General features: G+C 36.6%; 1 protein-coding gene across 2 annotated transcripts in view; it reads left to right on the forward strand.

Annotated features, from left to right (window-relative positions):
- Positions 1-1,173: 1,173 nt before the first annotated feature.
- The window catches only part of LOC100520241 (olfactory receptor 10J1), a 323,932-nt gene continuing 299,305 nt past the window's right edge, over positions 1,174-25,800 (forward strand). For both annotated transcript variants that reach the window (XM_085022620.1, XM_003125683.4), the window contains exon 1: positions 1,174-1,311. The gene's annotated coding sequence lies outside the window, so the exon portion shown is untranslated. The remainder of the gene's footprint in view (positions 1,312-25,800) is intronic.

The following is a 25,800-nucleotide window of genomic DNA, read 5'->3' on the forward strand; positions in this document are numbered from 1 at the left end:
TTTTAACAACACAGTCCTTGATCAGTTAGGTATCCTGAGTTGATGTGCAGGTGAATGGCAGAAGAGGAAAAAAAGTGTGTCCTCAGCTGCCAGCATTTATTTTAAATCTTTATCACTGCATTTAAATGGTTTAAAAAAAACAAATTCCAGATATGAGTTGTTGTTAGGAAGGCATCAGCAAAGAATTTCCTCTGTGCTTAACCAGAACAACTGAAAGAAAAAAAACACCATTGAGTACATATTATATCAGTTTCAGTCAATTACCTTGATACTGTCAAACGGAAACAAATAAACTGGCAAGGTGTAAAGTAAAAACATTTAAAAAAATTTTCTGCAAAGTGTTTCAATAATGAATACATTGTAATTTATTTAACTTTTTTCTTTCCCTCCAATCTTTTGCTTTTATGTACAAATGTACAATAAATTTTCTGATTAACTTTTTTCTTTCCTCCAGTCTTTTGCTTTTATACACAAAGATACAATAAATTTCCTTTTACACACAGCATTTCACACACAAATGAGTAAATCTGTGATAAATTCCTAGCTGTGACATTCCAGCTTTCTTGGATGTGTGTGTGTATCAGTTAACGCCAATAATGTTTGAAACTGCCCGTGTCTCCACACCTTTGGCCACTGTACCAGCTAAGATCCAATCATTCGCCAGACAAATTACTTAAACTGAGTTTCACATGAAGAACTATTCACTAGGTATAAAGTTGTCAAGAAGACAATTAAGACAAGATGAGAATACTAAGGTACCAGGGAGGTAGCAATTGCAAAAAGCAGCTATCATCTCTAATGCTGGAGGAACAAGTGAGGAGGTTGAAATAATTAAAGCTTACCCGCTTAGAGGAGGGAACCTCATAGTATTGAAATGCTCTTTAGAGGAGGATCTTACTCACCTGGTGCTCTGAGCTTGGAGGAGGGACCCCATGTGCCAGGGGACTAGACTTTCAAGGAGGGAGTATTAACTGGTTAGTGATGGTTTACCTAGAGCGGAAAGGTCAGACTGACTCTGAGTGCTGGAAAAACCACAATCTGGATTCAGCTGCGGCTGTGGTTAAGGATTGATGCTACAGGTGAAAATAGTTGCTGGGGTAACGTGGGCGGGAACAGGAAGCGGAAAGGGTGGAGCAAGTCCCTTCTTTGCTTTCAGCCTTTCTCTTGGCCTCTGGTAGCTCCTGTTGGCTGACTCTGCACCCGCGCGGGATGGCAAAGGGGAAAGGCGGTGAGCAGTCCCAGATCCAGCCTCCACGAGTTTAGAAGGTGGAACTGGAGGCGAGAGACAACTCAGACTGGCAGAGCACCTCTGTGAGTTCTCAAACTTTTTGCTCAATGTCAATGTGACAGGTGAAAACTCAGAGCTTGTAGTTTTGATTTTTTTTGATTAGTTTTTTCTAGTTGAGACTGAGGCCGAATACCTCTTAATCTTTAGAATTGTTTGATTTTTGTTTCTGCGAACCCTCTTTTGATGTCCTTTGTTTGTGCTTGTTTTCTTTGGTCGTCGTTTTTGTTTCTTACACGAGAAATTAGACTTTTGAATATAATGTTAGAAATACTGCTACGTTTTTCATTTATCTTTTGATATATGGTAGTCTTTTTAGGTATGCATTTTTATTTTTACAGGGTTGAATTTATCAGTGTTTTGTGACTCCAGGGTTTTTCTTCACCTGTAGAAAGGCCTTTCCAACTTTGAGATTATAAAAATGGTCTTCCGTTTTTTTCCTCTAGTGCTTTTTATGGTTTGGGTTTTAAAGTTTAAATATTTACTCAATTTGGAATTTTTCCTGTTACAAAGTATTAATCCAAATGTGTTTCTTCTTTCTTGCTTTACTAACCAGATGGCCCAACAGCATTTATTGAATAATCTATATTTTCTCCACCAATTTGAAAATCAACCTTTATAATTCCTGTATGGTGTATAATTTTCTTGGTCTATTTCTGGACTTTCTAATATGTTTTATTGATATGTCTACTTATGTACTAGTACCACACTTTTAATGTAGTTAAATATCTCCTAGAGCATTTCTTCCTCATTGTTGTACCTTTTTAGATTTTTGATATATTTTTTTTCCTTTTCTCATAGGAACGTTATAGTCCGTTTGTCTAAATTTAAATCCTGTTGGTAGTTTCATTGGGGTTGTATAAATATAGGTTATGAAAGTGCTAACATTATGTTTTTATGTTTAAAAATATGGTATACCTTTCAATATTTAGGTATATTTAAAGGTGTTTACTCTGCCTTTTTTTCTCCTCATTTGTTGCTACATGCATCTTGCCCTGGTATTTTCCCACACCCCAATTTTATTTTCATTGTGTATGGCAGCCACAATTTTGTATTGTGTTCAGAGTTACAGATACCTTGTTCATATATTGGGTTCAGAGTTACAGATATCCTGGTTTTATTGAAGATGGAGTTTGCCATTTTGTTTTTTTCTCTTGTTGCTTTTGGATAATTGAGAGAATAAGGGGAACAGCTTTTTCCTGTTATTTAGTAATCTGATGCTATTTCAATTACATGCTCAAACACTTTGGGATCCCATCACACTGACTGTAAGAAATCCAGTTATTGCCTCATATTTCTAGGAATCTCTGGAATGATAAATATTTCCACAAATATAGTGAATTGTCATTGCCACTTCAGCTAGGCATCTGTGTCTCAACCATTCTGTACTAAGCATCTATCTCAAGACCAAAGTGTTACCCCTTTCACTATCCCACCTGTTTTCAACCTGGGGCAAACATTTCCCTGGCTGTACATGATGGCCTTCCAAGGACCAACAAGAACAGTGATTCCGGATTCTCAATTTCTGTATGATTGCTTCCCTAAAATTGATCTGCCTGAGAATATGCCAGTGGTTTGCAGGTTCTCTTTTCTGACTGCCCCTTCCATTTTTCCTCTTTCATGCTTTGTTAAGGAAAGGCATTGGTCTTGCCCATTCTAGATCTTTCTCTGTGCATTGGCTTGCGGTGGAAAAGCTTCTAAGGAGCAATCAAGGGGAAGCATTAGAGTGCTGGTGCAAGAAAATGAATGGTTATCAGTGCAGTTGTAACAGAGCCTTTAGCAACTCAGGTGGTTCCAATTCTTTGCTTGCATTAAAGCCGAAGGAAGACTTAAAGGGGTTGTCAATGGGGAGGTGATGTAAATTAATTTATTAGGTTTTTTGCTTTGTATGTCACTTGTAAAGAATTAGGGAAAATGAAAGCCATTACTATAATAAAGTTCCTTGCATTTGCACTTACTTGTATATATGAACAGTTGTCTAAAATGCTTACATAAAGAATAAAGTTGATAAATTGTCTCTAGTAATGGAAAATGTTCTATGTATATGTAAAGTAATTTTAAAAAGCCACATCCATCTCATTAAGAAATGCCTTTCCTGTGAAAACATATGTTTTAAATTTGAAATTACTTATCAAAATCACCTACAAATAAAAAATTAGTATGATAACTTAATTAGAAGAAACTCTTTAGCATTTAGATCTGTACAGCTACTGGAAATTAAATAAAATGCATTTTCATTAATTTACTTATTTTTATTGCAGAGAATTATAATAGGGTGATCAATAAAATACTTTCAAGCATAAAATTTACATTATGATAAAAATCTATGGGGGAAATGGATTGGAAATATAAGTTCTGGGAGGAAAAGGAATGATGTAAAGTTTGGACTGTTAAAATAGAGCTTGTTAATGTTTTAAATGGATGAAGTATATGAAATCTCAATATTCTGTGGAAAGTGTTTAACAAATGATGCAACATTTGGATTTCTTTTTTTTTTTTTAATGTTTGGATTTTAAAATGGCAATATTCCTAATATGCCACAAGTTGGTCTTTGCAGTTATTTAAACTTGTGACGAAAAATTTTAAATTACCAAATTAAAAAATGTATGACAAGATACATAGATTTTTTTTTTTTTTATTAAATCTTTTAGAGGATTTTCAAGCCCCAAACTGAAACAACCCTAAACCCCTGCAAAACGAAAAACAAACTCCTGGCTATTGCCTTAAACCTTCACTGCAAGGAAGTAGCTAGTTTTAACCTGAAACTTTGAGAATAAGAAAATGGATTAATGAACATACAGGGAAGGTAAATAGACCTCAGATGAACCTGGTTTGGGAGTTTGGGAGCACAAACTACTCTATATGGGTGCCCTAGTGGACCAGTCTTTGCCTGGCTCTGGCTTCTTTTACTATGTACATGTCCCTGTCCCTGAGCCCTTATTAAAGGAGTACTCTCCCCTTCTCATCTCAGTGAGAGTACCTTTGAACCTAAACCTTTTAAATCTAGAACCCAGCTTCTAAAAGCACAGGAATATGGAATAATCTCCTTTTCTCAGGTGAAGCCCCAAGTTTCACCTGTGAAACTTGCCTGTCAACCAGGATGATAAGTGTTACTGCTCATTTCCTTTGGAAAGCTGGAATCCATGCTTATTCCCAGCTGTGGTCCTACCCTCAGGCTTCCCGTGGTAGACAGACATCAGACCTTTTGACGCTATCTAGATGATTTGTTTTAAATAGCATCACTTACCAGAAGTTAAAAGTCCAGATGGGGCAACGATCTGGCCATTTTTTTTTTTTTTTCTGACTTGTTTCCAGTGATGTAAATGTTAAATATGAGCATCTCTTTCTAGTCTTTTGGTGAGTGAGGGCTTGAAAGATAATGCACAGACCTTCCAAGAATTGGTAAGAAACTCTAGCACAGGGAAGATAAATTTACCTATTAGAATACAATCTGCAGAGATAAAGCTATGTTAAATGGCACATGCAATTTACATCACTTAAGGGAACACAGCCTGCTCAGCTGAAACATTTTACATTTGATTATTTCAATATCTCTTCCAAGTTCAATGCAAGGGCTTAAAATACATCAGAAAATTAAAAGGACCTTCATGGGATTTCTTCCCCCGACCCTTCAGAATCAAAGGTGGCCTTTCCCAAGAAGGCTGCTCTTCTCTGCAGCTCTTAAGGGACTGCATTGCAAACTAACCAAAGATTATCTTATTTCACAGGTCAAAGTTTCCCTGCTGATTCCACCTTTCACATCCTCCCAATTTAGCAAAAAGAACCCAAGGAGTTGCCTATTAGTCTCTCTCAGGGTCAGAGTTTATCCTTTTGATTCCTATAGATTATCCTATAGAATCCTATAGTTTCTCCTAAGAACTCCAGGAACAAAAGAGGCAGATCTGCAATCTATCAGCTATGTTGCTTGGTTCCTTTGCGGCCAGGCCATGTGGGGTTGGGTTTATATAATCTTCTTTTTAATGGGTAGAAAATGATACACGAAAACATTGTCAGCAATTCAAACTTTACAGGTGAAGTTAAAACCAAAACAAAGCAAAAAATCAGTAATCCCATTTACCACTCTAGAAATATTACTTTTGTATATATTCTTCCAGATCCACTCTCCTCCCTAACTCAGCTTAAAAACATATATATGAGTGTAAATGTCTTTCAGCAGCTTTTAAAACTCGATGCATTTGGAATGCTTCCTTGTGAATGGAGATTTGGCTACCTCACTTTAAAAAATTGCCTTATAGTATTAATGTCTTCTAATAGGATAGTTTATTTTGAAATTCTCCTCCTGATAGGTTCCAATTTCTCATAACTCTACAGCTACCTTGTACTCGATTCTTTGTACATACTTAAAAAGGGTTTCCCTTTTTTTCTTCTTAGCTTGTTTGCCCTTTCCTGATGTTAAGGAATATCTTTTGAGATTTTTTTTAGATACAAATTCATTGTCATTTGTAGACCTTGGAAAAATTTTCTCCTTCTCTGTATCTTTTAAGGTTTTAATGGTGTCTTCAGTCTTAGAGAAGTTAGATTCTCGATATAGCCAATTATATACATTTTTTACTTTTATTTTTGTTTTGTTGCTTTAAGACCTTTAAAAACCAACTCATAAAATAGTGTCATATATATGATATATTATGACTATACATCATATAATTTAAACATTTTATGTTCATATGAATGATTTGTTTTTGAGAATGTTGTGAGCTTGGACCTTATTTTGTATCTAAATTGACAGCTGATTGTGTCTGTATTGTTTATTGAACAGTATGTCTTTTTACCTACATAACCTGAATGCGACCTTTACCAAATATTAAATCAATTTTGTTTTTGGATCTCTATTGTGCTCCATTGCTATACTTGTCTGGCACAGCCCCAGTAATATGCTTGGCTAGATAGCAGACCATAATTTTTTTTTTTTTTTGTCTTTTTGTTGTTGTTGCTATTTCTTGGGCTGCTCCCGCGGCATATGGAGGTTCCCAGGCTAGGGGTTGAATCGGAGCTATAGCCACCAGCCTACACCAGAGCCACAGCAACTCGGGATCCGAGCCGTGTCTGCAACCTACACCACAGCTCACGGAAACGCCGGATCGTTAACCCACTGAGCAAGGGCAGGAACCGAACCCGCAACCTCATGGTTCCTAGTCGGATTCGTTAACCACTGCACCACGACGGGAACTCCCAGACTATAATGTTTTGATACCTGGTAAAGTGAGTCCCTACACTTTTAATTCTTAGAGTATGCAATTATTTTTGTTTTCTGCTCTTTGTTTTTGTCTTTTTAGGGCTGCACCCACAGCATATGGAGGTTCCCAGGCTAGGGGTGGAATTGAAACTGTAGCCTCTGGCCTACACCACAGCCACATCAATGCAGGATCCAAGTTGCATCTGCGACCCACACCACAGCTCATGGTAATGCTGGATCCTTACCCACTGAGTGAGGCCAGGAATTGAACCTGCGTCCTCATGGATACTAATCAAATTCCTTTCTGCTGAGCCATGATGGGAACTTAAGCGCTTTGTTATTAAAGACCTTCTTACTTAATGGTATTTTAATGTTACTGCTTTTGAACTGGAATGTTTTCTTTTTGGCTTATCATGTATTTGGTCATTCTCTTGTTCTAATTATCAACTGGTTGTTTTGGATTTTCTGGGTAATTCTATTCTTTGCAAGCAATTAGTTTTATATATTCCTTCCAATATTCATCATTTGTTTGTTTTTATTTTATTATTGCTTATTGCTAAGACTGTTAGATAATTTGAATACTAGGTGTAAGAGAAGGCATCTGTTCTATTCCTGACTTGTAATACTCATAATATTTCAGCATTAAGTATATTTGCAAGTTTATTCTTAAGTATCCTTCTCAAGTGAAGTTCCTGTCTGTCACTAACTTGTTCACTTAAATAATTGGATTTAAGTTTTATTAACTTCTCAGTATAGCTGTTTAATATAGTCTTTTGCTCACTTAATGAAGTAGAGTATTTTGATATATATTTTTTCTATTAAAACATGCTTGCATTCTTGGGATAAATATTGTTAGGTTGTAAGAAGTATGTGTATTTTCCAGTCAGTGAAGTGATGAAGTTGATTTGTTAATAGTTATATAAATTTTTTTATTTGCATTCTTTAAGCATAATTGAACTGTAATTTACAATGTTGTGTTAGTTTCAGGTTACAACAAATTGATTTAGTTATACATACATATATTTTTCAGTTTCTTTTCCATTATAGGTTATTACAAGATTTTATATAGTTCATCAGGTCCTTGTTTGTTTATTTTATGTTAATTCCAAACTCTTAATTTATCTACCCCTACCCCATTATCCCTTTGGTAACCATAAGTATGCTTTCTATGTCTGTAATTCTATTTTTGTTTTGTAAATAAATTCATTTGTATCAATTTTTTATAGAGTCCATATGTAAATATCATATGATTTATTTTTCTCTTAATATGATAATCTCTAGGTCTGTCCATATTGCTGCAAATGGCATAATTTCATTCTTTTTTATGACTGAGAAATATTCCGTGGTATGTACATACCACATCTTTATCCATTCATCTGTTGACGGACAGCTGGTTTGCATCCTCTTGGCTATTGTAAGAATGCTGCTGTGAGCATTGGTGTGCAAGTATCATTTTTTAAATTTTATGGTCACACTTGCAGCATATAGAAGCTCCTGGCCCAGGGATTGAATCTAAGCCACAGCTGCAGCTTATGCTGGATCCTTTAGTACACTGCACCAGGCCAGGGATTAAACCCATGCCTCCACAGTGACCCCAGCCACTGCAGTCGGATTCTTAACCCCTGGTGGGAACTCCTTGTATTCTTTTTTAAAAAATTGAAGTATAGTTTAATTACAGTGTTAATTTCCATTGTACAGCAAAGTGATTCAGTTATACACATACTTTTAAAAAATCTTTTCTATTATGATTTTAATAAAGGCCATATATGACCAATTCACAGCTAACAGACTCAGTGGTCAAAAGCTGAAAAGTATTTCCTCCAAGATCGGGAACAAGACAAGGATGCCCACTCTTGCCACTTTTATTCAACATGGTTTTGGAAGTCCTAGCCACAGCAATTAGAGAAGAAAAAGAAATAAAAGGAATCCAAATTGGGCAAAAAAAAGTAAAACTGTCACTGCAGATTACATGATACTGTACATAGAAAATCCTAAAGATGCCACCAGAGAACTACTAGAACTCATCACTGAATTCTATAAAATTACTGAATACAAAATTAATATACATAAATTTTTGTATTTCTATATGCTAATGAAATATCAGGAAAAAACTTAGGAAATAATCCCATTTACCATTAAATCAAAAAGAATAAAATACCTAGGAATGACTTACCTAAGGAAACAGAAAACTAAGACACTGATGAAAGGAAATGACACAGATGAAAAAATATACTGTGTTCTTGGATTGTAAGAATTAATATTAAAATGACTATACTACCCAAGGCAATCTACAGATGCAATGCAATCCCTATCAAATTATTAGTAATATTTTCCACGTAACTAGAACAGAAATTTTTAAAATTTGTATGGAAACGTAAAAGACCCCAAATAGCCAAAACAATCTTGAGAAGGAATGGAGTTGGAGTAGTCATGTGCCTTGACCCTCTGACTATACCGAAAAGGTACAGTAATCAAAACAGTATGGCGCTGACACAAAAAACAGACACAGGGATCAGTGGAACAGGATAGAGAACCCAAAAATAAACCCACCTTCTTATGGTCAATAAATCTACAATAAAGGATTCAAGAATATACAACAGAGAAAGGATGGTCTCTTCCATGAGTGTACTGGGAAAAATATTCAGCTACCTGTTAAAGATCTGTTAAATAATATTTGCATCCTTAAATGAGATCAGTGTACAGTTTTCTTCTCCTGTCTGGTATTTGTATTAACATTATAAAAGAAATTACTTTCGTCTTTTTCTATATTCTGAGACAGTTGGTTTATGGATAAGTTCTAAGTTATTGCTTAGAAACAGATTACTCCCAAAATATACCATCTGGGACTACTGCATTTTAAGGGCAATGGATCTTGATAGACTTTTTAGTTTCTTCTGTAGTATTGGTCTTTTAAACACTTTACTGCTACTCTTTCCCCATTTTTGAAAGCTCATATTTTTCTAGAAATTGTCCAATTCATTTAGATTTTCATTTTGTTGGTACAGTATAAACTTATAAAGTAGTATTCAATTTTGTCTCTTTTCTCCATTATAGTTTATATGTTGTTTATTTTTCTGATCAAATATATGATCTATTTGTTGGTCTTTTTCAGTAACCAGCCTTTGCTTTTAGTACATGAGTTTCTAGTTATTTATATTTTAATATTTATCTTCATTACTATTATGCCATTTTCTTGAGGTTTTTTTTTTTTTTTTTTTTTTTTTTTTTTTTTTTGTCTTTTGTCTTTTCAGGGCTGCACCCATGGCATATTGAGGGTTCCCTGGCTAGGGTTCTAATTGGAGCTGTTGTTGCCAGCCTATGCCAGAGCCACAGCAATGCCAGATCCGAGCCACATCTGCAACCTACACCACAGCTGACTGGATCCTTAACCCACTGAGTGAGGCCAGGGATCGAACCTGAAATCTCATGGTTCCTAGTCAGAATTGTTTGCTCTGCACCAAGACAGGAACTCCCTTCTTTTGAGTTTTTTGTCTTTTGAATTAAAAGCACATTTTTCCTATTTTAAACTTCAATAGTATTTAATAAATGCATTTTAAACTTCAATAATATTTAATAAATGCATTTATAAATTTTTTGTGTGTGCTTTTTGTACATGTCCGAAGTGTTGCTATGTGTAATTTAATTCATCCTAAGTTTAAATTGCCATTTTCATTATAAACAGCTTTTTGGGGAGACAATGGGAGAGTGTTTTAGTTTTCACTTTTCAATTGAATTGTATTGTATTATAGTCAGCAAATGATGTCAGCCTTTTGGAACTGGTTGAAATGTGCTTTGTGGCCAATACATGGTCGAATATGTCTGTTTTCTGTGAACAGTCACACATTCTTGGTTTATATACAAGTATGTGTCTGTGTGTGTATGATTGATACTATGTTTTATGTAATTCTTTCTCTTTTTTAAAATTAATATACTGTTTTCAGAGAGAGCTGTGTTATAGTCCATCCAGGCTGTGGATTAATTTCTTCCTTTCAGTCTTTTTTTTTTTTTTTTTTTTTTTTTTTTTTTTTTTTTTTTTTTTTTAGCGCCACACCTGCAGCATATGGAAGTTCCCAGGCTAGGCGCCAAATCAGAGCTGTAGCTGCCAGCCTATACCACAGCCATAGCACCACACAGCTGCAACCTACACCACAGCTCGTGGAAACATCAGATGCTTAACCCACTGTTAAGGGCCAGGGATTGAGCCCACATCTTCATGGGTACTAGTCAGGTTTGTTCCGAGTCACAATGGGAACTGTGGATTGGTTAATTTCTTATTGTGGTTCTATTATTTCATCTTCTTTTACTTTATTTCAAAGCTATGTTGCTAGTTACATAAAATTTCATGTTATTTCTGAATAAATATGAATATAAAATATTAATGTTTAATATGTCAATTATATAAAATATCCCTATTTTCTTTTTAAAAGCTTGAACTTGGTTTTGTCTGACTTCAGTATTGTTGTACAGTTTCTTTGCCTTATTTGCCTGGTGCTCCCTTTCCAGTCCTGACAATGTTTTCTTTATTACGTCATTCTATTTTCAATTTATCTGTATAAACAGTGTAATTTTATTTTATTAACATAATCAGAGAACCTCTAAGTTTTACTATATTAAATTTACCTAATCATAATTCACATAATTACTGATACTGGATTTGCTATTTAGAATTCTGTACAATTTCCCTCTTCCTCCTCCTGCTTTTTATTCAATTGACAAGAATTTTAGTATTTACCTTTTAATAATTTAGAATGTAAGCATTCTGTTCCTCATGATTATTCTTATATTTTAGCATACATATTTAAACATACTTTTATTTAATAATGCCTCAAGTTAGTTAAGCACATTAGTCAGTTTTTCATTTCCTAAAGACCCCAAGCACTTCCGTTGGTATTTGAATTTTGAGTGCTGTGTTAATACTTAATTACTCTATTACTAATTAATTACTGTTTACAATCAAAACATTTAACTTAGGAATTCCTGCTGTGGCACAGTGGGTTAAGAATTTGATAGCAGCAACTTGGGTCGCTGTGGAGATGCAGGTGCAATCCCTGGCCCAGTGCATGAGTCAAAAGGACCTGGTATTACTGCAGTTATGGCATAGGTTGCAGTTGCAGCTTGCATTCAGTCCCTGGCTGAGGAACTTCCATATGCCATGGGTGCAGTCATAAAACAAAAAACAGACACACATAGACACAAAACATTTAACTGAAAATTAAATTTTAGATGAATCAACCTTGGATATGATAGAGTTAAGAAATCCTTTCTCTAAAGAAATATGGAGCTGGACAAAATTGTCAAAAATAGGAGTTCCCTGGTGGCCTAGTGGTTTAGGATCCAGTATCATCACTGATGTTGTTTGGGTTTTATCCTTGGCCCGGGAACCATCCACATGCTGTAGCTGTGACCAGAAAAAATTGTTGAAAATAATCATTTCAGCCCTCTGAAAATTCACTAAAAGCATTCAACAGACTTAGAAACTTTTATTCATGAAAACTTCTGACCTCTATAAGCATAGCATAAGTCTGTGGCATTCTTGCCCAGGGATTCCCTTTTTTGCCCTCTCAGATCTCTTGGCATGCCACGGGGCAGGCTGTGAAAACGGGGGCCTTGCTCTCCCTGCTGGAAGAGCCTCATTTGATAGCGGCCAGCGCTGTGAGTTATGGCGTGATGGCGTGATCGTGATCCCAGTGGTAAGCAAACCTGGAGGGCCAATGTCTTGTCTAGCCTGAGGCCGTGTTCCTGCTTGGAGCGACCAGCAGACTAGCCAGGGATTTTAACAGGAATGTCAACTGCCAGAGAGGATTAGATAGTCTGCAAATATCTCAGTGTAACAGCAGACTGGAGTAGATCCAAAGTACTTGTACATTTCTGCCCCGTTGGAGCCTGCATGCTTATGCAGAGGAGAGGTAAGAGAACCTAGTGGAAAGTTAAAGCCAGTGAAAACCTGAGAACAGTCTGATGTTTGAATGTGCTCCTCATTGCTTTTCCACTCCAAATGCAGTCATTTGCATCAGATAAGCAATGAGATTCTGCTGTATAGCCCAGGGAACTATATCTAGTCACTTGTGGATGGAACATGATTGAGGATAATGTGAGAAAAAGAAAATATATGTATGACTGGGTCACTTTGCTGTACAGCAGAAACTGATAGAACATTGTAAATCAACTATAATAAACAATAAAAATCTTAAACAGAAATCGCTAACAAAAATTTAAAGAATTCAGAGACGTTAATAAAGAATGAGTTACTGTTTAAATAAAGTGGTATGAATTTTTAAGCACTAGGAAAAGAAAAAGAACGTGCTCCTCAGCTCACACAGGTCCATCAGCAAGCCTAGTGGCTCAGGGTGTTTGAACACAACCCCTGAGCAACATTTGTCTTGAGTGGTAAACTATTCAGACACAGAGGTAACCTTTAGAAAGTCGAGCCTAAAAATAAAACAAGGAAAACAAAATAAAAGCAAACAATATAAGAAGTATAAAAAATTTTCTTGCACTGCCAGGTAGACAGACTACAATATTTAGGAAAGTTATTAAACAAAAAACAATAGCGACCTTTGTGGAGGGGAGGGGGAAATCAGAATGCAGTGTCATTTTAATATATTCCCCAAAATGTCAACTATTCAAGAAAGATAATGAAGCATGCAAAAGAAACACAAAAGTGTGACTTAGGAAAAGAGTTGACAATAGATTCTACCTCTGAGTGTCCCCAGAAGTTGGATTTAACAAAGATGTCAACATAGCTTTAATAAATATGATCAAAGGACTCAAGGAAAGCATCTTTATAGAATTCATGTGATGAAAACAACTCAATGAGAGAAATTATTTTAAAAAGAAGCAAATTTATACTCTAGAGTTGAAAAGTACAGTGATCAAAAGGAAAAATTCACTACATGTTCTCTACAGCAGGTTTGTGATGAGGAAGAAGAATCAATGAACTGTAAAATAGAAATAGAACTCTAAATAGGAATTACCTAATCTGAATAACAGAAAAAGATTGAAAAAAAAAATGAACAGCCCCTCAGATTGGTGAGACAATATGAAGCATACCTACCAATGTTGGGAGTCTCAGAAAGATGAAAAAACAGGAAAAAAGTTTCTTCCCATTTCTCAGTTATTTTAGGAAGTCATGACTGTGAAGGTCCCAAATTTGAAAATATTAATCTACAGATCCAAGAAACTCAACAAGCTTTAATAGGAAAAACAGAAGAAATCCACATCTAGAACATTATAGTTAAATTATCAAAAGACAAAATCTCGAAAGCAGTAAGGAAGAATGGCTCATTACGTACAGGGGAAAAATAATTGTATAATTAATAGTTGACCCCATTTAAAAATGAGAGAAGGCAGTGGGTTGAAATACAGTGCTGGAAGAAAAAACCCCATCAACCCAGAATTTTGTATGCAGTAAATATGAAGGTGATAGGAAGACATTCCTAGATAAACATACACTGAGGAATTTCTACGTTTACTTGTTAAAGTGCATTTGTTTCTGGACTTTCTTTTGTTTATTGGTTATTACCATGTCAATAACACATATTTAAATTACTGTAGCTTTATAGTATATTTTGATTCTGACAGGCCAGTCATTCCAATCATTACTCTTCTTTCCCACATTTCATTGATCTTGTCCATTTAGTTTGACAGGTGAATTTTAGAATTAGCTTGTTCATCAGAAATGTTGAAAATTTGATTAGAATTTTATTGACTTTGTACTAGTTATAAGAAATAAAACCAGTCTTACTCAAGCCTCTCTAAAGCATAAGTGACATTATAGCAAAGGCATTTAATGAAAGAAAGTAGGAGTATCTCAGAAAAGTACACCTTTGTTGATTGATTAAAGTGGGAAGGACTGTGGTAGTGGACTTTTCTTGTACTTTGTTGCAGCAGAGCCTGTGGAGCTGGACCTGCTCTGTGGGTCTTTGCGGTTAATGCAACTCAGAAATCTCAATCTCTGTGCTTTCTCACTCTTAAATCCCAGAATTTTGCCATCTCAACTTGGGTCCTGTGTCTGCCCCTATGTCATCAACTGTGATCAGGTGGCAAAAGTATAGATATCACTGCTGGCCCTGATCGTTGGGACAACCCAAAGTCGTATCCATTTACTGTATTTTTTTTTTTTTTTTGTCTTTTTTTGCTATTTCTTGGGCCACTGCCACGGCACACGGAGGTTCCCAGGCTAGGGGTCTAATCGGAGCTTTAGCTGCCAGCCTATGCCAGAGCCACAGCAACGCAGGATCCGAGCCGTGTCTGCAACCTACACTACAGCTCACGGCAACGCCGGATTGTTAACCCACTGAGCAAGGGCAGGGACCGAACCCGCCACCTCATGGTTCCTAGTCGGATTCGTTAACCACTGCACCACGATGGGAACTCCCATTTACTGTATTTTGAAGCCATATCATCTGCCGCTGTTCCCCTAAATCAGGGCTCTTTGGGTTGTACCCATATTTCTCTAGTTTGTCGTGGGCCTTGGAAATGGATGTTGGATCTTTTGCACCACATTTCTTACCCTTATCTCATACTTTTCATCTTTTTGCAGGGAGGGGTAAATTCTAGGGTTGTTATAGCTCACTATTTCATTTTATGTTTGTGGTCCAGTTTATTATTCAGCCTGTATATTTTGGGGTGTTATTTCAATAACTAAGGTTTAGATTTCCATTATCTCAGTTGTTTTTTTAAGTATGCAATATAATCTTGGACTCTTGAGGATAGCACAGTCTTATGTTAAATCCCTCTTCTTACTGTCAGCTCTGTTTTACTTAGGTATAAGTGCAACTGTTTGAGTTCGATGTTTATCTTTCATGTGCTGGTTTTTTGCCAATATTTTAAGATTATTGGCTGTTTGCTCATCTTTGTCATTGAATGCCCTTTTAGTCTGTGTTTTCTGTATTTGTTTTGCTGTGTGGTTATGGAAAGAGGTGGCATATGCTGCTCTGTGGAAGAGGGAGAGGGCAAATATGTTCCATTATGTGATGGTGCTTCAATGGTTTATAGGGGTGAAGATGCCCATCTTTCCAAAAATTGTAGTCAGACACCTGGAATACATGCCCAGTGTCTTTTCTCCAAGCCCTTATATTTGCTTCTTCCTGCTGATGTGGAGGAAGAGGAGTGGAGGAGTCTTTTCTCTGATAGCTCCTGTTGGTACTTCAACTAATGACCGTCTGAGCTGAACTTGAACCCCTTTCTCTTCCCTGAGTCATGGCACACTCTTGGTGTTATCTCTGTTGTGGACCAGTATTATTTTGTTGGTATTTTAGCTTGTGCTTGGCTTCTCATATCCAGTTTTGTTTGCTTTCCACATGAATTTAAAAATACAAATTCTGGAACATCTGAGTGTTTCCTTTTGTTTTACTGCAAAGTGACTAGGTGAGAGAGGAAGTCTAAAAGGTCAGTTCTCCTGAAAACTGTTATGGAAGTATTTCTAAAGATGTTAAACTACAAACTCAGCAAGGTAGTTTAATCATACATATTTTTCTTTTTAATACAAATTGACTCTTAAACACCATGGGTTTGAACTGTGGGGGTTCATTTATAAGTGACTTTTTTTCCCTAATAGTAAATACTCCCATACTGCATGATCTATGGCTGATTGATCCCACAGGTGGAGAACCACAGATACGGAGCAATTGAACTGCATATATGGAGGGCTGACTATACGTTACACACTTATTTTTGACTGTGCATGAGAGTCAGTGCCCCAACCCCTGAGTTTCAAGGGTCAACGGTAGTTTAAAAAAATTTTAGGCATAATAAAGACTTTTTGCATTTAAAAATACTCAAGTATTTAGAGTGAAACAGAGGTTTTTTGTTTTCTTTTTAAATCACCCTGTCCTTATGTTCCTTTTGACCATTTTCCACAACAGCCTGGGAGTGCATTAATGCAGCATTTATCTCAGCATTCACAAAAATATGCACACACACATACTTACACACTAGAAGATGTTCTGACTTGCTGCTTTTGTCTCTTTTCTTTCCATATTACTACATATAAATTTTTCTCAATCTTTTCAAAGACTATTTACTATTCCACAATGTAAGTAAATCATGTTATTTTTCCTGTATTTATGGGCAATGAATATTTACTTATGCATTTGTTCACAGTTCAACAGATATCTATTGAGCATCCAAAACTCCAACTCTACTACTTGCTCGCTATGTAATTGAAAACACATTGATTCATCTCTCTCTTTTTAGCATCTATAAGATAAGGATAGTAATACCTATATCACAGAGGAGTGAAGTGTATGTATGAGTGTGTGTGTATATATATATATGTATACATGCACATATGCATACATACTTTAGTCAAGTAGCACAGGGTAAACTCAATAAATGTTAAACTATTATTCTAGCATAGTTACGAAATGTCACTGTTGGTGTGGTAGTGAACTAAAATTCCACAGAGTCAGGGTCTAGTTAGGTGGTGTGAGACTGAACAAGAATAACACCCCAGTCATATGGCTACAACATTATAAGCTGTAATAACTAATATGAAGAATAAACACTTTTTGCACACTCCGAATGTTATGAGAAAGTGAAGTGAAGGAGCCCACTTTAGGTTGTGGTTCTGTGGTTTGGGAAACATGCCGCTGAGGGAATGGTGTGTAAGCGGACTCCTGCAAGGTGACTCGAGTTAACATGAGAGAGTGTTTTGGGAAGGGGGTGCATTCCAGGCCCAGGATCTGGAACTGTAAGGAGGTTGTCAGGGGCTGGATTGTTTCCCTCCCATATGTTGAAATCCTAACCCCCAGTTTCTCAGATTGTGACTATTTGGAGATAGGGCCTTGGAGAGGTAAAGCGAGGTCATATGGGTTGGCCTTCATTCAGGATGATTGGTGTCCTTAAAAGAAGAGGTTACTGCAGAGAGGCACACAGAGGGAAGATCAAGTGAAGATGGGAGAAACCTGCAAGCCAAGGAGAGAGGCCTCAGGAGGAACCAACTTGACTGAGTGATGGGCACATTGATCTGGGACTTCCAGCTTCCAGAAGTGCGAGGAAGTAGATTTCTGTAGTTTAAGCACCCTAGTCTGTGGTACTTTGTTATAGCAGCCCTAGCAAACTAATAGAGGTCAAATTCATTATCTAGCCTCCCTTTCAGCATTCTGATGGCTTCTTGGCAACTCCTTCAATTTTCTTCTCTATTCTGGAGCTGCTGCCTAAAGTAACCATTTCTTTTTCATGGTCACGGCAATTTTGCTAGGCTGATGGATCTTCCATCTGAACTTTAAGGTTATTTATTTCCTTTTTCAGGTTCATTTTTTCCCTACAAACTCTGTTATGCCCAGATTACGGCTCCCACAGTCAACATTGTGCTTCCAGGCACCAGACAGCCCATATTCACAGAGCTCTTCAGGCCTGCCATTTTCCTCTGCATTTCCTCTGCCGGCTTCTCTTGTAGGCCTGGATTTTGCTGTCAGCAGAGGCCTTGTAGAGTTCATTAGCTGGAATGAACACTGTGGGATTCTGATCAGCCCTTTACAACCCTCACTTTCCATTCCAGTCTTTCTAGCTTGTTGCTTTTGAATTCAGGGTGGCTTTTATTTTATCTCTCTCTCTCTCTCTTTTTTTTTTTTTTTTTTTTTTTTTTTTTGCTGTTACTTATAATACTGAATGTTCTTAAATGTATATCTTTGTATAAATGTATGTATATTTCTTTCGCACCAAATACCTGGAAGTAGAATTGCTAGATTAAAGGCCTTATAACTTAAAATTTTACTAGATGTTGCTTAATTGCCATCCGTAAAAGTTGTAAAAAATTTGACATTTCCACCAAATAGACATGTTCAGTGTTTCTTTTCTCCCGTCTCCATTATTTCCCATCTGATATTTTCAAACTTTAAAGGTTTTGCCAGTATGATGAGTAAAACATCGCATCTAATTATCATTTTCATTTTGTACATCCCAGATTTCCAAAAAGGCTGGACATCTTTCTTTGTATTTACTGGTCATTTGTGTTTCTTTTTTTTTTTTTTTTTTTTTTTTTTTAATTTTATTTTCCCACTGTACAGCAAGGGGGTCAGGTTATCCTTACATGTATACGTTACAATTACAGTTTTTCCCCCACCATTTCTTCTGTTGCAACATGAGTATCTAGACATAGTTCTCAATGCTATTCAGCGGGATCTCCTTGTAAATCTATTCTAAGTTGTGTCTGATAAGCCCAAGCTCCCGATCCCTCCCACTCCCTCCCCCTCCCATCAGGCAACCACAAGTCTCTTCTCCAAGTCCATGATTGATTTTCTTTTCTGAGGAGATGTTCATTTGTGTTTCTAGTATGAGTAGCCTTTTCAAATTCTTTTCCCATTTTCCTATCATACTGTTTACCTGTTTTTCAGTTTCTAGCAATTGTTTTATATAGTAAAGCAATTAATTTTTGTCTATTATCTGTACAAAATATTTTCCCATGTATATTGCTTGTCTTTTTGTCTTTTCTAGGGCCACACCTACAGCATAGGAGATTCCCATGCTAGGGGTCTAATTGGAGCTGTAGCCACCGGCCTATGCCAGAGCCACTGAAAAGCCAGATCCGAGCCTTGTCTTGTACCGACACCACAGCTCACAGCGACGCTGGATCCTTAATCCACTGAGTGAGGCCAGGGATCGAACCTGCAACCTCATGGTTCCTAGTTGGATTCGTTAACCAATGAGCCACAACAGGAACTCCCTCCTTGATTTTTTTAAACTATTTTTTAACTGTAGGGAAACTTATGATTCTTAGAGTAAGGTTTTTGTAAATTTGTCTTTTTAAGAAAACTCTATTCACTCAAAGATTATGAATATAGTCTTAACAATTTCTAATGCTTTTACTGTTAAAATTTTTTTATAGCGTAAATCTTTTTGGATTCAGTTTATGTTATAAAAGGTAATCTAACAACTTTTTCCTTGTGTGGATATAAAATTTAATATTTTTTCTTTTTTTAAAAATATGGCTGTGCCTGCAGCATATGGAAGGTCCCTGGGCCAGGGATTGAATCCGAGCCACTGCAGTCAGGTTCTTAACCCACTGCCTCACAGTGAGAACTCCCTTAATATTTCTTATTGAATACTTTCTTTGCTTATTTAAAATTTTCTTTGTAATATTTCACATATAGGTGAATCTGTTTCTGGAAATTCTTTTGTCTCTTGGTGAAAATTTATAGCAATAACACATTTAAATTACTGTAGCTTTATTTCATATATATATATATTTATTTATTTGTATTTGACAGGCCAATATTCCATTCATTATTTTCCCTTTTCCCTATTTCATTGGTTATTCTCACGGATTTAGTTAGCCAAGTGAATTTTAGAATTAGCTTGTCATATTTTATAAAAAATCATGTTGAAAATTTGATTAGAATTTTATTGACTTTGTACTAGTTATTATACTTGTAAGAAAAATTCACAACTCTTCCTTGTTTAAGCTTCTCTAAAGCATGAATGACATTAACAGAGGCATTTAATGAAAGAAAATTGGAGAATCAGAAAATTGAAACTGTTCTTGATTGGTTAAAGTGAGGAAGAACAGTGGCAGTGGACTATTCCTGTGCTTCATAGTAGCAGAGTCTGCGGACCTGCTCCATGGGTCTTTGCTGTTAATACAATTCAGAAATCTCAGTCTCTTTGCTTTTCACTCTTAAATCCTAGATTCCTGGGAGAGAATTTTGCCATCCCAGCTTGGGTCCTATGTCTGCCCCTTGGTCATCAGCTGTGATCAGGTGGCAAAAGTATAGGTATCGCTGCTGGTTCCACTTGTTGGAAACAACCCAAAGTTGTACCCATTTACTGTATCTTGAGGCCATAGCATCTGCCACTGTTTCCCTAAATCTGGGCTCTTTGGGTTGTGACGTTATTTCTTCAGTTGGTGGTGTTCCCATATCAAAACTCTGCAGTCTGTGTATAAAATGACAATGTTAACACCACAAACACCACCGCATTCTATATCCAATGGGCAATGGAAATAGGAAGAAGAAGGAAAAAAATAATTCCTCCTTATAAAGATAAGGGAAAGGGATGATAATTATGTTCAGATACTGAGCAATGAAAAATGGAAGGAAGCCACAACCCTAATTTTTATTATTGGTCACAAGACTTTCTTTTTTGTGTGTGTGTCTTTTTAGGGCCACACCTGAGGCATATGGAGGTTCCCAGGCTAGGGGTCTAATCAAAGCTATAGCTGCCGGCCTATGCCACAGCCATAGCAACGCCAGATCTGAGGCAACTCCGGGTCCTTAACCCACTGAGTGAGGCTAGGGATTGAACCCGCTACCTCATGGTTCCTAGTTGGATTTATTTCTGCTGTGCCATGACAGGAACTCCCACAGGACTTTCTTGAATTTGGACTTTTGACTTTGGCAATTCTATATCCTCCTTGTTTTAGGACCTCATCTTGGGATTTATTTTCTCCCAGTGGATTTATCTTTATGCCTGAGGTGTCTAAACCATTGATGTTCCTTAAGAATTTGGATTGTCTCTTCTTAATCATGTCATAACTGGACATGGTAGAATGAGGAATCTTCCTGGAAGCCCATGGTATGGTGGCAGCTTAAGGCAAATGTGATTCAATCTGAATGTACTGTTTGGGGTTGAATGTTTAATATAACTCAATTTCAACAGGGTTTGGAAAAAGAGAGAGGAAATAGGGGATCTCTGTCAGTCTCCCACATTCCATACAGTGCTTAGTTCTCTTTTCAGGGTAGCTACTCCATTTCCCATGGAGAGTGAGTCAGTCACACCAGCCAGCTTCCTTCTTGGATTCCTCTCTTAGTGGCTTGATGATTCCAGAGAGGCCTGGTGGCTGTCTCTGTACCAAATCGGGAGAATCCACCCCTCACCCCTGTCCCTGTCTCTGCCCTCAGCTTTATTGAGACCTAGTGGGCCTCTACTGAGTTTTCTAGTATGTTAAACAGTCTTCCCTGAGGTATTAACACTTCCAAAATACGCAATCATTTACCCTTATTCTTCCTTTATCGTAAACCTAATTGCTTCATGTACTTACTTTTGAACTAATGTTCTCAAATTTTATTTTTTTTTGCAAGCTGTTTCACATTCTTTTTGGAATTCTCAAGGTAAGTGTAAACAAGGAGAGGTGCCACTCTCTTGGTTGTCAGAGGTGTGACCGTGGGAGAATATTCACTTGGTTGGTGGTCAGAGCTTAAACATATCTGTAAGATAGCAACCCAGCTTGTGTCTCAGAGCTCGTGTCATGGCTGAGTCTTAAGTGATAAAGTAACACTAGCATTTTCCATCTTGTAGTTCTCAAACTTCCAGGCTTCGAAGATGTATCCAAGAAGGTCTGTGTTGTTAGAGATAGTAGTAGTACCTGGTGAAGTATTTACTAAAATACACAACATTGTCTAGTTTTCGTTTTGGAAATGGAACAGTTTTGACACCTTTGAGTATATATAGAATGAACACTTCTGTGGCTAATGGCAATCAGATAATGTGCTCAAACCCTGCTTCATGGTTCTGGTCACTATATAATTTTAAAAGATTTTATTTATAGATGCATGTTATTTGATTAATATCCATAATGGACCGTTAAAAAATAGAAATGAAGCTTGATTTTGAAATAGAAGTTAAAGACATTAATGCAGCAAATTAACCTCAAGATGATCTTACCAAACCTTTAAGTGGCATTCAGCTAATTAAAACTCTTATGTACCACATTAAGCATCCTCTGTATTAAGAGAATTTGTCATGATTATATCTAACAATGTGTTGTTTACAGAGAGTTACATTTGAGCTCCAAATCAAACATGATCTAATATCAATTTTTAATATTTATAATACAGTTAGATATTCATATGTACTTTAAAGCAAATTAAATAGCATGTCACTGGTTAACTGTGAAAATGCCTTTTTATATTATGAATTATTAAAGAGAATATAAAATGAATCTTAAATGTAATATTTAATAATGTGGTATAATTTTTAAACTTTTAATCATTTATCATACTTTACACAAAAAATGAAAATTTAAAAAACTCCTGCAGGAACCACAAGAGGTATATATCATTGTGAAAGCCTTTCATAAGTCAAAACTAATTAGAAAATGATTTTTCCAGTTCCTTCCATGGGCATCAGATGATCACCTCACTTCCACTATGAAACGCATCCTTCAACCAGAAGCATTATTTTGTAGGATGTCATGCCATCACATAAGAGATGTAGTATGTCCATCAAAGATGGTGCTTGGAGATGTGTGATGAGCAGGGAAACAAATCCAAATCCCTAATGTGTCTGTTTTGAGGGCAGTGTGCTACCCCATTCATGATGGAGGATAATGCCAGTTTCCATCTGAGAGCTGGGAGTTGAGCATTGCAGTAAACAAGTAAGACTTGGTGAGTGAAAGCCATGTTATCGAGCCAATGTGTACTCTCTGTCCTGGTCATCATGGCCTTTTAACTTGTTAGTCCATTTAGCAAGGACGGGGATGGCCAGAGAAGGAAAGGAATCAACAACAAAACTTTCTCCTGACTCTGATCATTAAGGATATTGTTTGCAGTGGGAGACTTTTATGAAAATTTCGTGTGGCACAGAAATTTTCTTGGCTCCTTCTGAATAATCCACTCTGAAATGACAGAACTTTCTCTATTTCTGTGGAATTCACCATGTAGGTCTTACTGAAACATGGAAGGTAATTGCTATTTTTTATTCAAAGGGCCCATCAGCGTGATATTGCCAATGTAGTGAGTTGGTGTGGAGTCCCGAGGGATAATGAGGTGGTTAAATAGTGTAGATTTAAAAGTGGGCAAATGCTATAGATTAAATGGTGTCTAATGGCATTACAAAGGTGAAAGTTACCATCTCAGTCATGTGGGAACAAATGACTGATTGTTTCTATGTTCTCTATGTATTAAAACTGAAAAAAGATGAATTCGCCATTTGTAGTGTCTGGGTATAAAATTAGCAGCCACAATTAGAGTGACTGTTTAAGTCTGAAATATTTCACCCGTGTTCTTTCCCCTCTCCCACTGACAATTCGATTTGTCAAATTGTGTATATTTAGAGTGTATAATGTGATGATTTGATACATGTATACATTGTGAAATGATTACCATAATCAGGTTAATTAGCACATCTGTCACTTCATGTAGTTATCTTTTTTTATGTGTGGTGAGAATGCTTAAGAGCTACTCTTTTAGCAAAGTTCACGTAAACAGTACAGTATTGATTATAGTCACCATACTGTATATTAGATCCCTAGGACCTGCTCATCTTATAACTGAAGGTTTGTACCCTTTGATCCGCATCTCTCCACTCCCCAGCCCTTGTAACTATCATTCTACTGTTTTTATGAGTTCAACTTTTTAATTATTTTTTTTTTAAAGATTTCACATTTAAGTGAGATTGTAGAGTATGTGTCTTTCTCTCTCTGGCTTATTTCACTTAGCATGATGTCCTCCAGCTTCATCTATGTTGCTGTAAATGTTAGGATTTACTTCTTTCTCATGGCTGAATGATATTCCCTTGTATGTATATAGCACATCTTTATGCATTTATCTGTTGATGGACACTTAGGTTAATTTTCTATCCTAGCTATTGTGAATAATGCCGCAAAGAAAATGCATGTGCAGATACCTATTTGAGATAACTGATTTTGTTTCCTTTGGGTGTATGCCCAGAGTAGGAATTGCTGGATCATATGGCAGTTACTTTTTTGAGGTACCTTCATGCTGTTTTCCTTAGATGCTCTACCAGTTTACATTTCCAACAATAACACACAGGGTTCTCTTTTCTCCACACTCTTTGAGACTTGTTTCTTGTCTTGAAAAAAGGCAGCCTACTAGGTGTAAGCCGATAGCTCCTTGTGGTTGATTTGCATTTCCCCAATGATTGGTGATGTTGAGCACTTTTTCATAAACTTGTTGGCCATGTGTATATTTTTTTGGAAAAGTTGAAGTCCTGAGCCCAACTTTAATTTGATTTTTTTCCCTTCTCTTGAGTTGTATGATATTATGTATTTTGGATATTAACTCTATCAGATATATGATTTGCAAATATCCTTTTCCATTCAGTAGATAACCTTTTTGTTATGATGGTATCCTTCACTGCGCAAAGACTTTTTACTTTTTGGTATAGTTGCATTTGTTTTCATTTTTGTTGGTGTACTTTCAGTGTCATATCTAAAAAAAAAACTGTGCCAGTATCAATGTCAAGGGGACTTTCCCCCTGATGTTTCCTTCTAGGAGTTTTATGCTTTGTCTTAGATTTAAGTTTTTAATCCATTTCAAGTTAATTGTCATGAGTTCCACCAGCATTCTGTAAAAACTCGTCAGACATAGAACTAGTTCTACTAGGAATGTTTTTTTGGCTGTGTCTGAGGCATGTGGAAGTTCCCAATCCAGGGATTAAAGCTGTGCCACAGCAGTGACAACACTAGACCTTCACTAGTTGGCACTGCAAGAGAACTCCCTACCAGGAATTTGAGTAGAAATTGATAGCAGTCAATACAATTGTGTTTTTGAAATCTTTAATGGTGATGCTAATATCTGGTTTTATTCAGAAAGAAGTTTACTTTTATTATAGCAGACAGGGTAGGATCCATTGTCTTTTGCTGGGCATTCCTACCATAAGAGCTTTCTTCCATGGGTCATAGTATATCACTGTGGCCTAGGAATTGAGTGGCAGGCTCTCAGTATAATCAGAATACTCTGATGTACTCATTAGTCATTCTTGTCCTCACTTGCCCTAGAGTTGGATTTATTTCTGATAATTTCATGGAGAGAAAAAGCTTACTCTATGTATAAGGACTTTCAAAGAATCATTATTGCATACACCTATGCCTAATTTACATCAAGTGGTCCTATACTGCCACCATGGTCCACCTACCCCAGGATTCTTTCTTTTCTATTCCATTTTTTTTTTTTAAAGGCTGCACTGGTGACTTATGGAAGTTCCTGGGCCAAGAATTGAATTAAGCTGCAGCTGTGACTTATGTCATGGCTGTGGCAATGCTGATTCTTTAATCCACTGCACTGGGCTGGGATTGAATCTGTACCTCTGCAGTTCCTGGAGCCACTGCAGTGGGATTCTTAACCCACCATGCCACAGTGGGAACCCTCCCCATTCCATTTTTATTTCTTTCTCAAGCTGCCATACACCAGGGAAAAAAAGCCAACTATCCAGCTCATCCAGGAAAATTCCTTTTCAATATTCAGATCTTTCCTTACTAAGCTATTACTAAGAGAACAGAAGTTTACACACATACCTATACATATATGTATGTATATGATGTAGACGTGTGACATATGGTAACATGTGTAGGTAACAGAATTATGTACACACACATATAATGAAAATATCCAAAAAATGAGCAGAAATCACTTGATGGATA

Source organism: Sus scrofa, chromosome 4, assembly GCF_054392235.1.
Source record: "Sus scrofa isolate SSC_HxYL_T2T_F1_AM1 chromosome 4, Sscrofa_HxYL_maternal_Yorkshire_Landrace_v2.0, whole genome shotgun sequence".
Lineage (NCBI taxonomy): Eukaryota > Metazoa > Chordata > Mammalia > Artiodactyla > Suidae > Sus > Sus scrofa.